A 14,554-nucleotide genomic window follows, 5' to 3' on the forward strand; every position below is an offset into this window, starting at 1 on the left:
GGCAGTGATTATGCAGGGAATGTAGGGGTCATGGGTCAGAGGTCAAGGTCAAATACTCTAAATTTCACTATTTTCCTCTTATCTCCCCAGATGCGATGCTTGTAGGATTTTTCTTGAAACTTAATGTATGCAAGTATTACCCAAAGAGATTCTATTGGAAGTACATGGCCATGAGGTCAAAGGTCAAAAGGTTCAAGGTGTAGTGAAAGTGCTAAATTTCACTTTTTCCCTGAAGTTATATGAAAGGGTCAAAAGTTAAGTAAAAATCCTCGAATCTTCAAATACACGCGCTTTTAGACAATAATGGCCATTCATCCAATTAAAGCTACTTCATCGAAAGTGAGCATTCAGCACATTTGTGACAAACCTGTCATTTTAATGTTTTCTGATAGGATTATGTGAAACTGTCATCACACGTCAAGACATTGTACATGTACTACAAACTTACAAGGTGAACCATGCATTATGGCGGAAACATACCAGTCGTCATAGCAGCATTTCTATGTGTGTGTGTGTGTGTGTGTGTGTTTGTTTGTTTTATTTTGTTTTAGGTGGCCTCTTGGTGCAATAATCGTTTCTACATATGGCTCATCCTGATGATGGGTATACAGAGGAGATAAAAATACCTTATTTTTATTTATAATACAATTTACAAAATACGATTGTATTCCGGTTCGCCAGTGAGTGTGTGTATCGGTAGTGTTTGTTTTTTTTTAAATACGTGTGCGTGTGTGTATGTGTGTGTGCGTGTAAGTGTCGGGTACTTGACCATGTTTTTGTTTAATTTTCACTGCGTAATATCCTATCCTTCCTTGTTATATCGACATATTTTGTCACTAAAGACAGCTTAGTTTATTTAATCTTCGGAATTACGAACCCTATTTCGTCTTCGGATCAACAATCCTTCGAACAACTTCGGAAAGGACATCAAGAAACACAATTCTTGATTCACAATTCTGGAATCTTGGCATAAAAGGCAGACAGTGTTTGTCTCTGACAGATCTAAACTAATTTGTATATAATACGTTATCAACAATTCATGGCTTTCCTCTAAACGAGATATTTTTCATGAAAATGGTACCAGACATTTCATTTGAACCATGCATGGGTCTTTTCTGGCGCTTTTGACGTGGTCATAGATTTTGTGCGTTGTGCTCTAGTTTCGTAACATATCGTGTTTTTGCTCATTGTGTGTGTGTGTGTGTGTGTGTGTGTGTGTGTGTGTGTTTACACCATCCACATAGGATAGCTCGTTAATGCTATTTCATTTTTCAGCTTCACATTTTCAACATAGGCATGCATTTCGAATTGCCAGGAGAGATGTCCTTATCTACATTTGAGTTGTAAATGTTAATCAGTACTTATATAATTAAGTCTTCTGTGAGACTGACGTCTCGTAATTTCATGATTGCAAAGAATGCACCATATTCCCCTGGCACTTTGGCTTAGCAGGAATCCTTTTGTGTCGTAGATCCTCTCTTTCCCTTTTCACAGGAAATGTACCACGGACGGATTTTCCTATGACAGTGTGATCACCCACGAAATGCCTGCTTAATGTAGATGGTGCTTGGCAATAGTGGTTAGTTATCTTGACGGCAGATTTAATTGATGTTTAGCAAATATCTTAATAGATTTGATATGAAAATATAAAGTATTTTAACATGAAAATTGCCAATGGGAAAAAAAATCATAAATCACACTTTCAAAACCGATAATGACAGTGAATATCTCGAAGACTTCACAACAACAGTGAGAGGTTTGCATTCGGCAGCAATTTTGGAGTAGTTTCCATGTACAGGACCCTCATGAATTTTCAAATGAATGTAGTCGCATTGACTGCTATCGTTCTCTTATTTGAAGTAAGATAAGATGTTATACACCTCAAAATGAATGGGAAAGAATGGCAAAATACTATGATAATGTGAAAGAGACAGGGAAATTCTATTTTCCCTGAAAGAAAATATGTATTATACCTAGGAGAGTAGACTAGAATTCCTTTGGGTTCTGCAATGTATTTTGATTGACATTGGTGCTCAGCCAATGAAACTTTGATATTGAAGACTGGCAACTGTCATGCCACGCCCGGTTCCACGCCTCTATTCGGAGGTTTCTTACTAGACGTATTTTTAGTCAACTTGACTTCCACATCGTCGCGCCCTCTATTGACTGCCAATCAAGGCCTGATTCAGGCTAAAAATACGTCGCCCGCTAGACTAGTATCTCCTCCGAGGACTCGCATGTCGAGTTGTTCTCTTTTCACCATTATTCAAATCATATTATTACACTATTGTCAACATTGTTAAATCAACTGTTCTTACATCTGCAGAATGTGGTTGTCTGTATATCACTACTAATGTATTGAGAAGATTCTGTTAGTGCCCCAGGTATTTTTGCCTTTCATTTTTGTTTCTCTTTATTTTGGTCCTACGTTGCATCCGTGCTCCTCATCTTTACACTCTGTTCAGAATTTGGGACCTACGCTTAACAAGCTCGCTTTTAAGTAGGTTCCATCATATTTCTTTAGCGTTATACATAGAACCAAACGTACGATGATTGACCGCTATATGTTTTACATGCTTACATTAATTTACTGTACATCCAAGCCGGATATTATGATTCACTATGTTTTTATTATATTTGATGTACATTCCTTCATTGAGAAGTATGAAAATAAATTGAATTGAATTGAATTAAATTGAATAGTGATTTGATGCTTAGTTTTTGCATAATGTTGGCTGAATCAATTCCGTCACCGTGCCGCCTTTTCGCCACCCTTTATTTACAACTACCTCATGCGTGTCCTCCAAATCCAAAGCATTTGTCATTTTGAGAAAACTTGTATACATAACGATTTAGTGTATTATTTAAGCATATTGTTGGCTGAATCGATCTTGTCACTGTTGCCTGTCATTTTCGTCACCCTATATGTACAACTGTCTCATGTATTTAAAGGATAGGTTCACCTTCATAGACATGTGGGTTAAGTGAATGCAGCAATATTAGCAGAACACATTAGTGATAATTTGAGGGAAATCGGACAATCCGTTCAAAAGTTTTTTTGAAGTTTCTGCTTAGTCATGGCTGGATGACAAGACTACTATGGCTTGTGATGTCACATGTGTACAACAATATAAAAAAGTATAAAGAAAATCAAACATATTTCCACTTTTCTCGCATAACAAAAGAATAATCGACTTCTCTATTTCAGAAGGCGAGGGGGATAATGTTACTTATATAACATAGGTCAGTAACAAGTCCAGGAAATATGCACTTTATTCAAAAAGCGAAGTTTTGTGAAATTCTCTTATTATTTTCCTCATATGGTTCTATGCATATGACATCATATGACTTCTCATGGAGCAGTGATTGTGCAGATAATTTACAAATTCATAACTTTTAAACGGATTGTCAAGTTTTCCTCAAACTTTCACTGATGTGTTCTACTAAATATTGTTGCATTCACTTAACCCTCATGTCTATGAAGGTGAACTTGTCCTTTAAGTACATGAGACAGTTGTACATGTTGTACATATAGGGTGACGAAAATGAGAGAGTCAACGGTGACAAAATCGATTCAGCCAACAATATGCTTTAAATAATATTATACATAAATATAAATGCATTCACTCAATCCACATGTCTAGAAAGGTGAACTTGTCCTTGAAGAACTCGAATGCAAAGCATATATCTCTGCGACAAAAACGTTTTGAAATAGTTCATTGAGAAGCCTGTTCGTCTAAACAAATTGGTGTAACGATTTGATGTAATATTTTAGCATATTGTTGGTTTAATCCATTTCGTCACCGCTGTTGCCCCTTTTCGTCACCCTTTATTCACTTCGTCATCATGTATTTGAGCCTATAATCTAGAACACTTGTCTCTTGGAGAAAACATATTGATGTAGAGCATTTGGAAGCCTGCAACTCTCAGCAAAGTGGTATTACGAGTTGACGCATTACCTAAACACATCGGGGCTTGATTAAATTTCGTCACCGTTACTGCCTTTTTTCGTCATCCTGTCTGGTTCTGGATGTAGTACCGTGCAGGACCTTGCGGTATAAGGCGCCGGGTGAGAGAGGGCACGTTGGGAGCTTTGGTAGTCAAAGTGAAGAAGACTTTGCTCAATCTTTGCTTTGAAAACCTCCTTAATATACTGTTAACGACTTCAGCTGGAAGTTAATTCCAAACCAGGATCGGTTTCACAAAAGAAAGAGGGAAACTCGGTCGGTATACTGATGTGTTACAGTGCCTTCGTTTGTAACATTTAGTTTCATTTGTAACGTAATTTTCGACATTTTTTTTTCTTACGTTGCATTCTTTATATTTCTTTGCTGTAATATTTTGCTTGGGTCTTACTTTATTGAAAACAATTCCAGAATGTAGGGCTGGGACCAACCCCTCTTCCACTTTTAAGAACGATTTTAATCTCCGGACCTGGCATCCCAAGGTAAGAGTTGGCAAGTTCAGTTTCTCCCTCATGCACGTGGTAATACAGTCTGGATCGCGGAAAATGTAGTCACTGCATATGAACCGTACAGCTCTTCGTTGTGGGGTTTTCCCCTGTCTGTCAACTCTTTGATGTACTTGAGCCATATATTCCAAAACACTTTTCTCTTTGATATAACGTCTTGATATAGCACGTTGAGAAGTATACAAGTCTCAGTAAAGCGACATAACGAGTTGATGTACTAGTAATAAAGAATATTGTTGGCTGATTCGATTCCGTCACCGCTGCTGCCTGTTTTCGTCACCCGTTATTTACAACTATCTGATGCGTTTGAGCCCTCTGATCCAAGCCCACATGTCTTGCATAAAATGTCTTCATAAAGCAAAATAAGAAGCACACAGCTCTCAGTGAAGTGATATGACGAGTTGATTTATTACTTGAGCAAAATGTGGGCTGATTCGATTCCGTCACCGCTGTTGCCTGTTTTCGTCACCCTTTATCTACAAATGTCTGATGCATTTGAGCCCTCTATTCCAAAGGACACATCTCTTGGATATAACACCTTGAAAAGCATGCATATCTCAGTAAAGTGATATGACGAGTTGATTTATTGCTTAAGCAAAATGTTGGCTGATTCGATTTCGTCACTGTTGCTGCCTGTTTTTGTCACTATTTATTTACAACTGTCTGATGCATTTAAGTCCTCTAATCCAAAGCATACGTCTCTTGGATAAAACGTATTGATTTATCAAACTGAGAACCATGCAACTCCCAAGAAAGTGGCGTGACGAGTTGATATATCACGTAACCACATTTTGATCTGATTTGATTTCGTCATAGCTGGTGAATTTTTCGTCAACCTTTACGTACAACTTTCTGATGCATTTCAGTTGTCTAATCCAAAGCTCATGCCACTTGAAAAAAATACTGATAAAGTACATTGTGATATACAACTGTAAAAAATTGTATAACAATTTGATGTATTAGCTAATCATATCCTGGACTAAATCGATTTCGTCACCGTTGTCACCTTTTTTGTCACCCTTCGTGTACAACGGCATCATGTATTTAAGACCTCGAATGCAAAGAGCATGTCTCTGGGAGAAAATGTCTTGATGTAGCACATTGAGAAGCATGGAACACTAAATAATTTGGTATAACAATTTGAAGCATCATTTAGACACATTGTTTGCTTCCGTCACCCTGATTGCCTTTTTCGTCACCCTTTATTTACAACCTCATCATGTATTTTCGACCCTTCTAATATAAACACATGTCTCTTTTATAAATTTCTTGATATAGCACATTGAGAAGCATGCAGCCCTCTAATCCAAAGTACACTCTTCTTGGATAAAAACGCCTTGATAAAGCACAATACGAACCATTCGGCTCTCTGTAGAAAGGTAGAAAGAGTGGAGTAGTACTTGAATAAATTTTGGTCCAAATCGATTTCGTCACCGTTGCTGTCTGTTTTCGTCACTCTTTATTTACATCCCCCTGATACAATTGAGCCCTCTAATCTAAAGCACATGCCCCTTGGAGAAAACGTCTTGCTGTAGCACAATGAGAACCATGCAACTCTCAGGAAAGTGGTATGACGAGTTGATATATATTGCCTAACCACATTTAGGACTAGTTAAATTTCCTCACAGTTGCTGCCTTTATCTTCATCCTTTATGTACAACTTTCTGATGCATTTGAGTCCCCATATCAAAAGCTCATTGGGATACATGCAACTCTGAACAAAATGAACAATTCGACGTATTGGCTAATCATATCGTGGACTGAATCGATTTAGACACCGTTGCTGCCTTATTTCACCACCCTTCATGTACAATTAGTTTCATGTATTTGAGCCCTAGAATGCAAAGCACACGTCACAGGGGGAAAACTTCTTGATGCACTATAAAGCACACTGAGAAGCATGCAACTCCGATCATAGTAGTAAAACCATTTGATGTATTATTCAAGCGTATTGTTGCCTGAATCGATTTCGTCAGCGTTCTTTTTTCTTTTCTTCGCCCTTTATTTACTTCTCATCATGTATATTAGCCCTCTAATCCAAATCACATGTGTCCTGAAAAAAAATTGATATAGTACATTGAGAGGCATGTAACCCTTAGCAAAGTTGTAAGATATTGTTTTACCATAGCACATAGTAAGTTGATTCGATTTTGTCACCGTTGCTGCCTTTTTTTCGTCACCCTTTCTGTACATTTGTCTGATGCATTTCAGCCCTCTAATTCAAAGCTCATGCCACCGTGAGAGAAATTATTGATATAGCACATTGAGAAGCATGCAATTCTAACCAAAGCGGCAGAATGATTTCATGTCTTCGCTATTAAAGCATATTGTTGGCTGAATCGATTTTGTCCCCCTGCTGCCTTATTTCGTCATCCTGTATTTACAACGTCATCAAGTATTTGAGCCTCTAATCCAAAGGGCACGTCTCTTGGATAAAATGTCTTGATTTGGCTCGTTGAGAAGCATGCAACTCTCAGCAATGTTGAATTACGAGTTGATGGATTATTTAAGAATATTGTGGCTGAATCGATTTCGTTACCGTTGCCGCCTTCTTTCGTCACCCCTTATTTACAAGTGTCTGAGGTATTTGACCCCTGCAATCCAAAGCAAGTGTGTCTTGGACAAAACGTCTTGATAAAGCACATTCAGAAGCGTGCTACTCTAAGCAAAGTGGAAAATAAGTTGAGGTATAAGATAAACACATTGTGGGCTGATTTAATTTCGTCACCGTTGCTGCCTTTTTCTGTCATCCTTGATTTACAACTGCATGTCTGATGCATTTGAGTTATGAGAGTGGGAATGGGCTGATCTATGATTTGTGCCGTATTTCAAAGGGGATTATCAGCACATACACGAGTGCTTTATTTTTGACCTTTTTAGTTTGTGTATGTTTGTCATTATACTTGTCTTTGTGTGTGTCAGTGCGTGTGTGTGCACGTGTGTAGGCATGAATACGTGTGCGTGTTTTCATTCAATTTTAATGCATAATATTCAACCTTTTGTTATTGGTGTCACATCAACGTATTTTGTAACTAAAAGAAGAATATTTCGTTTTCGGAATAACGAACCTGATTTTATTATCAGATTAATGATCCTTGGAATGATGAATCCCAGAAAGGACACGAAGGAACATAATCATTTCTGAAATCTTGTCAGAAAATACGATTATAATTCATTTCTGACAGGTCGAATCATGTGAATGTTATTTTAACAACCACGCCTTACCTCTAAACGAGATGTTCCAGGCGAAAATGGTACAAGACTCTTTAGCAGAGCCACACGTGTCACTTCTAGCGATTTGGACATGGACACAAATCTTGTGTGTTGTGCCTCAGTTGCGTAATACGTCTTGTGTGTGTGTGTGTGTGTGTGTGTGTTGGTGTGTGTGTGTGCGTGCGTGTTTGTATGTGTATTTTACCACAGTTGTTAGCTTGTTGATGATACTCAATTTAGACATACATAATTTGCATACAGAATGGCCACAAAGATGTCCTCATATAGTCCATGGGCCAAGACCCGAAAAATTGGATATTGGTACCACCTGAGGTGGCAAAACCTTTTTGGTGTGATTTTGTTTGTCGGACATAGATATGCTCATCAAGCTATGATAGCATTTCCAAATGAGTAGCTTAGTCATAATAAATGAATTTTTAACCAATTTGGTCTCGTTTTTATATCCCTATACTTCTGAATCGAAACTAACCGCTATACAAAAAAGAGCACTGTCTTCTGTACGTCCACAGGTGTTCCGTTGTAAACGCGGTGCACTTAGTCTTTATTCAAGGCAGCGAAGGGAATATCCAAAGGGTTATGATGTCCACAGCTGTCACGCGGTGCGCTTAGTCTTTATCTAGAACTATGTACCGTTATCATATCTAAAGTTCCTAATGAAGAGGATTATCTATACTGTTTTTATGCTACCCTCTCAACAAATACATCAGTTTTAAACAAAAAATCACTCTGTTCATTTACAATATTATCTATCATAATGTATTGTAGTGTACCGGTACATTGTTTTTGCATTATCTTTCATTGTTGGATGGAAATAAAGCGACATTGGCGTGGTATTAGCGTTTTCATGGTAGCGTTTTCACCGGAAAATGATAAATAATTGAAAAATACGGTAAAATTCACGAGGAATTACTTTTGTTGTTGTTGTTGTTTTTAGATTAAGGGATATACACTGTATTATAAGCTTTGGATATTCCCTTCGCCGTCTTGAATAAGAACTAAGCGCTGTGGACATCATAACCTTTGGATATTCCCTTCGCTGCCTTGAATGAAGACTAAACGCACCGCGTTTACAACAGAACACCTGTGAACATACAGAAAACGGTGCTCTTCTTTGTATAGCGGTTACTCTCGATTCAGAAGTATAGGGATATAACAACGAGACCAAACGTAATTGTTTAAAAACCCATTAATTATGACTAAGCTACTCATTTGGAAATGCTATCATAGCTTGATAAGCATATCTATGCCCGACAAACAAAATGACACCAAAAAGGTTTTGCCACCTCAGGTGGTACCAATATCTGGCCTGGCCCATGGACTAATATGCATTGTAATGAAATGTGAATCAGATTGAATCGGTTTATCATTACTTGTTGCCAGCACCACATAGATGGCATCTCGTAATTCCATGATTGCAAAGAATGCACCATAGTTCACCTGTGCCTTTGGCTTTGCAGGAATCTTTTTGTGTCGCAGCTCCTCTTTGTTTTCCCCTTGGACGCCCATGTAACGCGGACGAGTTCTTCCGTGACAGTGTGATCACGCGTGAACACGACAGAAATTGGGCAGAATGCATAAAACAAGCAATTGCTTGTAAGCAATTGCTTCAAGCAAAAGCACAAGCTCGTCTAGCAAAAGGTCTAGATCAAGCAATTGCTTAAATCCATATGCATAATCTTTTGCTTATGCCAATACCTTTTGCTTGTCCCGCACAAGCATTGCTTGCGTTTTCTACAAAAGGGACGTCACGCCTGTGCGAACACAAGAACAAAGGCGAGTGTGGCAGCATGTATTTGAAAGGGCATGTGTGTGTGGAAACATTTCCTGACATAGCAGAAGAGCTATGAAATGCACACACAGACACATACACACACACATCTATACACACACACACACACACACACACGTATTACTGGCTGATTCCCATCACTGCAGCTTACAGCAGCCCGGATCTGCCAGATCGCACGTGGAGAGAGGTCTCCTCGCTCTCCACCGAAGTCAGACATCCTACCTGTTTTTCATCACATTTTGCGGGCTAACCACTGGACATTCCCTTCGTTGTAATGAAAAAGTTTCTTACACTACTTATGAGTAATTTCTTGTAGATTTATACCACTCCTTAACAAGTGTGGTCTTTCTTTCATATATATGAAAATGATACTTAAAAGGGAACGTTCCGGTTAAGCAAAAGCTCAAGCTCATTTTACCTGAGCTTGGAAAATCGTAAGCAATTGCTAGCAAGAACTAGCAAATGGTATGCTTTATGCATACGTTTTTAAGCAAATGCTTGGTTTCTAAGCAATTGCTTGTGGGCAGCAAGCAATAGCTTGTGCTTGCTAGCAAAAGCTTCTGCTTGCAAGCAATTGCTTGTTTTCATGCATACGGATTCGAGTAAAAGGCTAGCACAAGCAATTGCTAGCTTTTATGCATTCGGCCCAATGCCTGTTTAAAGTCTACGGTGCTCCGATATAGAGATTGATGTCTTGACGGCAGCTTTATTGATGTTAAGCAAATATCTTACAAAGTTTAATACAAAAATATATATGGTAACTCAAGGTTAAAAACAATTAAGGGGAGTAATGATATCAGATACATTTCCGAAACGTACAATTTAAGTATATATCAAGTAGACTTTACTCCAATAATTGAAGGTTTGCATTCGGCAGTAATTTGGGCGTAGTTTCCACGTGCAAAACCCTCATAGATTTACAATTGAAGTCAGTTGCACTGATTACCATCATTCTTTTCTATTTGAAGTAAGGTAAGATGTAATACACCTCAAAAAGAATGGAGAAGAGTGAAAAAATGTTGTAGTGAGCTGAAAGAGACAGGCAAACTGTATTTTTATTGAAAAATTATCTGTAGTATACCTAGGAGAGTAGAGTAGCATTTCTTCGGGCTCTGTGACGTGTTTTGATTGACATCCGATGCTCATCCAATAAAACTTCGAGAGTTGACGACTGACAACTGTCATGCCACACCCGGGTCCACGCCTCTATTCGGAGGTTTCTTACTAGACGTATTTTAAGTCGACTTGACTTCCACATCGTCGCGCCCTCTATTGACTGCCAATCACTGATTTAGGCTGAAAATACGTCGCCCGCTAGACTAGTGCTGGTGGAGTCCTAGGCGGTATTGAGATAGACACGAGCTATAAGGACGGTGAATTACGGTCGTGAATTCTCGAATCGTCATTCATAACGGAAGGTCATAGAACCCAACTACCGAATAGTAACGTCTGTTCGCAATATTTTCCAGATGAAAATCAGTTGAAAACTGTGAATATGAACGATGAAACTGAAGATTTTTTACACGCATAAATACTGGTGTCGATACACAGAATGGCTGCAAAGAATTGACTTTAGATATTCTCGGTCTCCACCGAGAATTGCGTGACAAAATGTCAGTATAAGTATAACACAGTTGTCTGTAGTGAAACTTAGTTAAAGAGAGATCTGGGGCCCGTTTCATAAAACTTGTCATCAGTGACAAGTTGTCATAGATGTGACAAGCTACTGAAATCCTTGCATCTGATTGGCTGAGAGCAAATTTGTCGTAGAAATGTGGCAGTTGTCACTGATGAAAAGTTTTATGAAACGGGCCCCTGGATGTTTTGTTGGCCATTAACAGTTTACTTGCTCTTCTAGGACACTGTTTCGTCGTAGCTGATTGTGTAGTGAAGTGTCTGTAACATAAAAAAAAAAATACAGAATATACCTTCGGCAAAGACAGAGAGAAGAAAAAAATGCAAGATTACACACCTTAATTTTTCTGACAAGCTAGGACAGACTTTATATGATAGCTTCAATAAAATTGAGATTGATAAAGGGCCTAGATCTTTTTCTCTCTTTTTTTGTGGTTGAATGCTAAAGAGAGAAACTCTCATGTATTGGTAAAAGCTATATACAATTGTATAAAAAACAAACAAAACAAATTAAACCAAGAAATTGAATTAGGAAACTTATTATCTTTGTTGTTACTATTTTCTAAATGAATTTTGTTGGTTGTATACTGTATAACGAAAGGCATTTCTCCTTCAATGACATGGCATAACTACATGTATGAGCATTTGAATGTATTGCAGTGGCAATACGGCGAGTTGGGCTTGGAAGGTAACTGGTCGTCATGTTGTTGTTGACTTATTCACCAATCAAGACATTGCTGGTGAAATTTCAGACACTTTCCAAGCCATTTAAACAGTACATCATCCAAAGTTAAGCGAATGATATGTAAAAGCTGTAGTACTAGAGCGGTTAAGCCCTCAAAATCACGAGAATTGTGCAAAATTTGACTGAAGCATGAAACTTTCACCTGTGTTAGTACATACCATAAGATTTATTCTAAGATCGGGAGGTAAGTCTGATTTGACCTCTGATGACCTCCAGAGGTCAATGAACTTTAGATATCAGAATATTGATGTTTGGAGACATTTATGAATGATAGATGTGGTTATGTTGCACTAAACATGCATTTATACTACAAAGAAATCATTTTCTGATTCAACAGAGCACTGACAGGTTTTTACCTTTCACCTCTGATGACCTCCAGAGGTCAATGACTTTTAGATATCAGAATATCGATGTTTTGAGACATTTGTGAATGATATATGTGGTTATGATGCACTAAACATGCATCTATTCTTCAGGGAAACCATTTTCTGATTCCACAGAGCATTGACAGGTTTTTACCTTTGACCTCTGATGACCTTTAGCGGTCAATGACCTCAAAATACCATAATAATGATCTGTGATGTCTGTCTGATTTATCTGTGTGGTTAATGGTAAACATTGTTAAGATGTACAACAGAAGCATATCTGTCTTACAATGAAATTGTCTTCATATTCTAAAGAGCAGACAGGTTTCTACATTTGACCTCTGATGGCCTTGAGAAGTCAATGACCTCAGAATATCAGAATATTGAACATGACATCATTGGTTGGTGATAAACATGGTAAAGATGTACAAAACAAGCATATCTGTTTTACAATGACATTGTCTTCATATTCCAAGGCACACAGACGAGTTTGGCATCATTAATGGTAAACATGATGATGTTCTAAAGAGCACTCGTAGGCCCTGTTTATTAACGAGCCGTTACCTTTCACCTATGAAAATCAAACAAGGTCAAAGACCTCTGATGAAATGTGTGAATATTAATATTGATATTGCGATAGTTAATAGTTAATTGTCTTTAATGTAGGGCTTACAAACCATGCATTTCTGTAACCAAAAAGGTTGCTACTCATCCCGCAGAACTTTTCAGGTAATTATCTACATCGGGTATGTGCACAGACCAATGGGAGTCGATCTGTTTTCAGGTGGGGGGGGGGGGAATTTGGAATATATGTGTAAGCATAAGTCCATGGTGTAATGGAGTGGAGCTGAGGGGGAGGGGGAGGGTGTGGATGGGGGATTGGATTTTTGCTGTTTTAGGCCTGAAATCAGTGGTTTAGTGCAGCTCTTGTTTAAAGTGTGCGTCATCACTTATATGGAAGTTGATGGGGGTGTGGGCGCATCTCACCCCCCCCCCCCATACGTTTTGGGGAATATTTGGGAAATTATGGATCGCCAAAGTGTACCAAGTCTATATGTATGGGAACCCAGCAAGGGCAGCCTTGGCGAGGGTAGGGTATTCCACTCCCATTCGAGAGACCTCTTGTATTTTGAGAAATGACATTTAACGACCTGGCACACGTGCACTTTTGAAGGAATATCTCGAAATTTGTATCAGAGAGGTGTAGTATTAAAGTCAGCCATCTATGGAGGGAGACCAATCGAGGGAAGGATGTGGGTGGAGGTATCCCCCTCCCACATGGAGCTTTTGCATTCTTTTATTTGCAAATTCAATGATCTTGTGCCACTCTTGGTTGAACTACCATTTTGAAAAAAAAAAGACCATCCCCAAATGTGTCGCCATAATCAATGCATGGAGGGGAGGTTGATATAGCGAGAGGAGGGTATGAAAGGGGCTGTCCCCCAACCCTTCCCATGCGAGGGAGCATCCGAGGGAGAGAAAAAAAAATCTTGTATACACATTTATGATGGAATATTTGGGAAATTATCAGATAAAGGAGTGTTCTGAATCTAAGGGTAGAAACCGAGGAGGGAAGGGTTAATTGAAAGAGGATACCCTACCCACTCCAACAAGAGGAATTTTCTTTAATTTGTTGGAACTGAAATTAAAGATCTAGTACATACTTTTTGATGATATAGAAACAAAAATGGTTAATCTCAAAAGCACTTAGTGTATATGGAAGGGGACCTAACGGAAGATAGTGTGGGGGAGGGGGTAGGCAAAGGACATTTTGCCTTTTAATCTGGTGCATACTATAGGTGGAATGTTCAGACAATTTATTTACTATCAAAAAAGTAAAAAATAAAAAAATAAAAAAATCCGCATCTCAGGAAATACTTGGAGGCAAAGTTTTATGTCCCCACCACTCCCCCTCCCATATTTTCTCGGGAGGCGGGGCAACTGCCTCTTGCCTCCAAGATAAACACTCATGCATATATAGGAAAGCCTTTTCATCTTTAGAATTCAAATCAAAATATCTCTTTAAACTTTTTTCATAGAATTAGGTAAATTATCAATCCCAAAAGTATGTTATTTCTGTGTATTGGAAGGAGATATCCCCTCTCACAGAAGGGAGATTTTGCATTTCAGAATTAAATTTCAACATTCTGATTCCCCCTTAAAGTGAAAAACTTGGGCAGTTTTCTGTCTAAAAAGCAAAAAAAAAAAAACAAAACAAAACAAAACAAAACAAAGCAAAACAAAACAAAACAAAGTCAACATCTCACAATTTATTGGGGTGGGGGTCAACTATCACTGCCACCACCCCACCCCTC

Source organism: Diadema antillarum, unplaced genomic scaffold (assembly GCF_040938485.1).
Source record: "Diadema antillarum isolate AM-2024a unplaced genomic scaffold, OU_Dant_1.0 seq00001761_RagTag, whole genome shotgun sequence".
NCBI classification, from domain to species: domain Eukaryota; kingdom Metazoa; phylum Echinodermata; class Echinoidea; order Diadematoida; family Diadematidae; genus Diadema; species Diadema antillarum.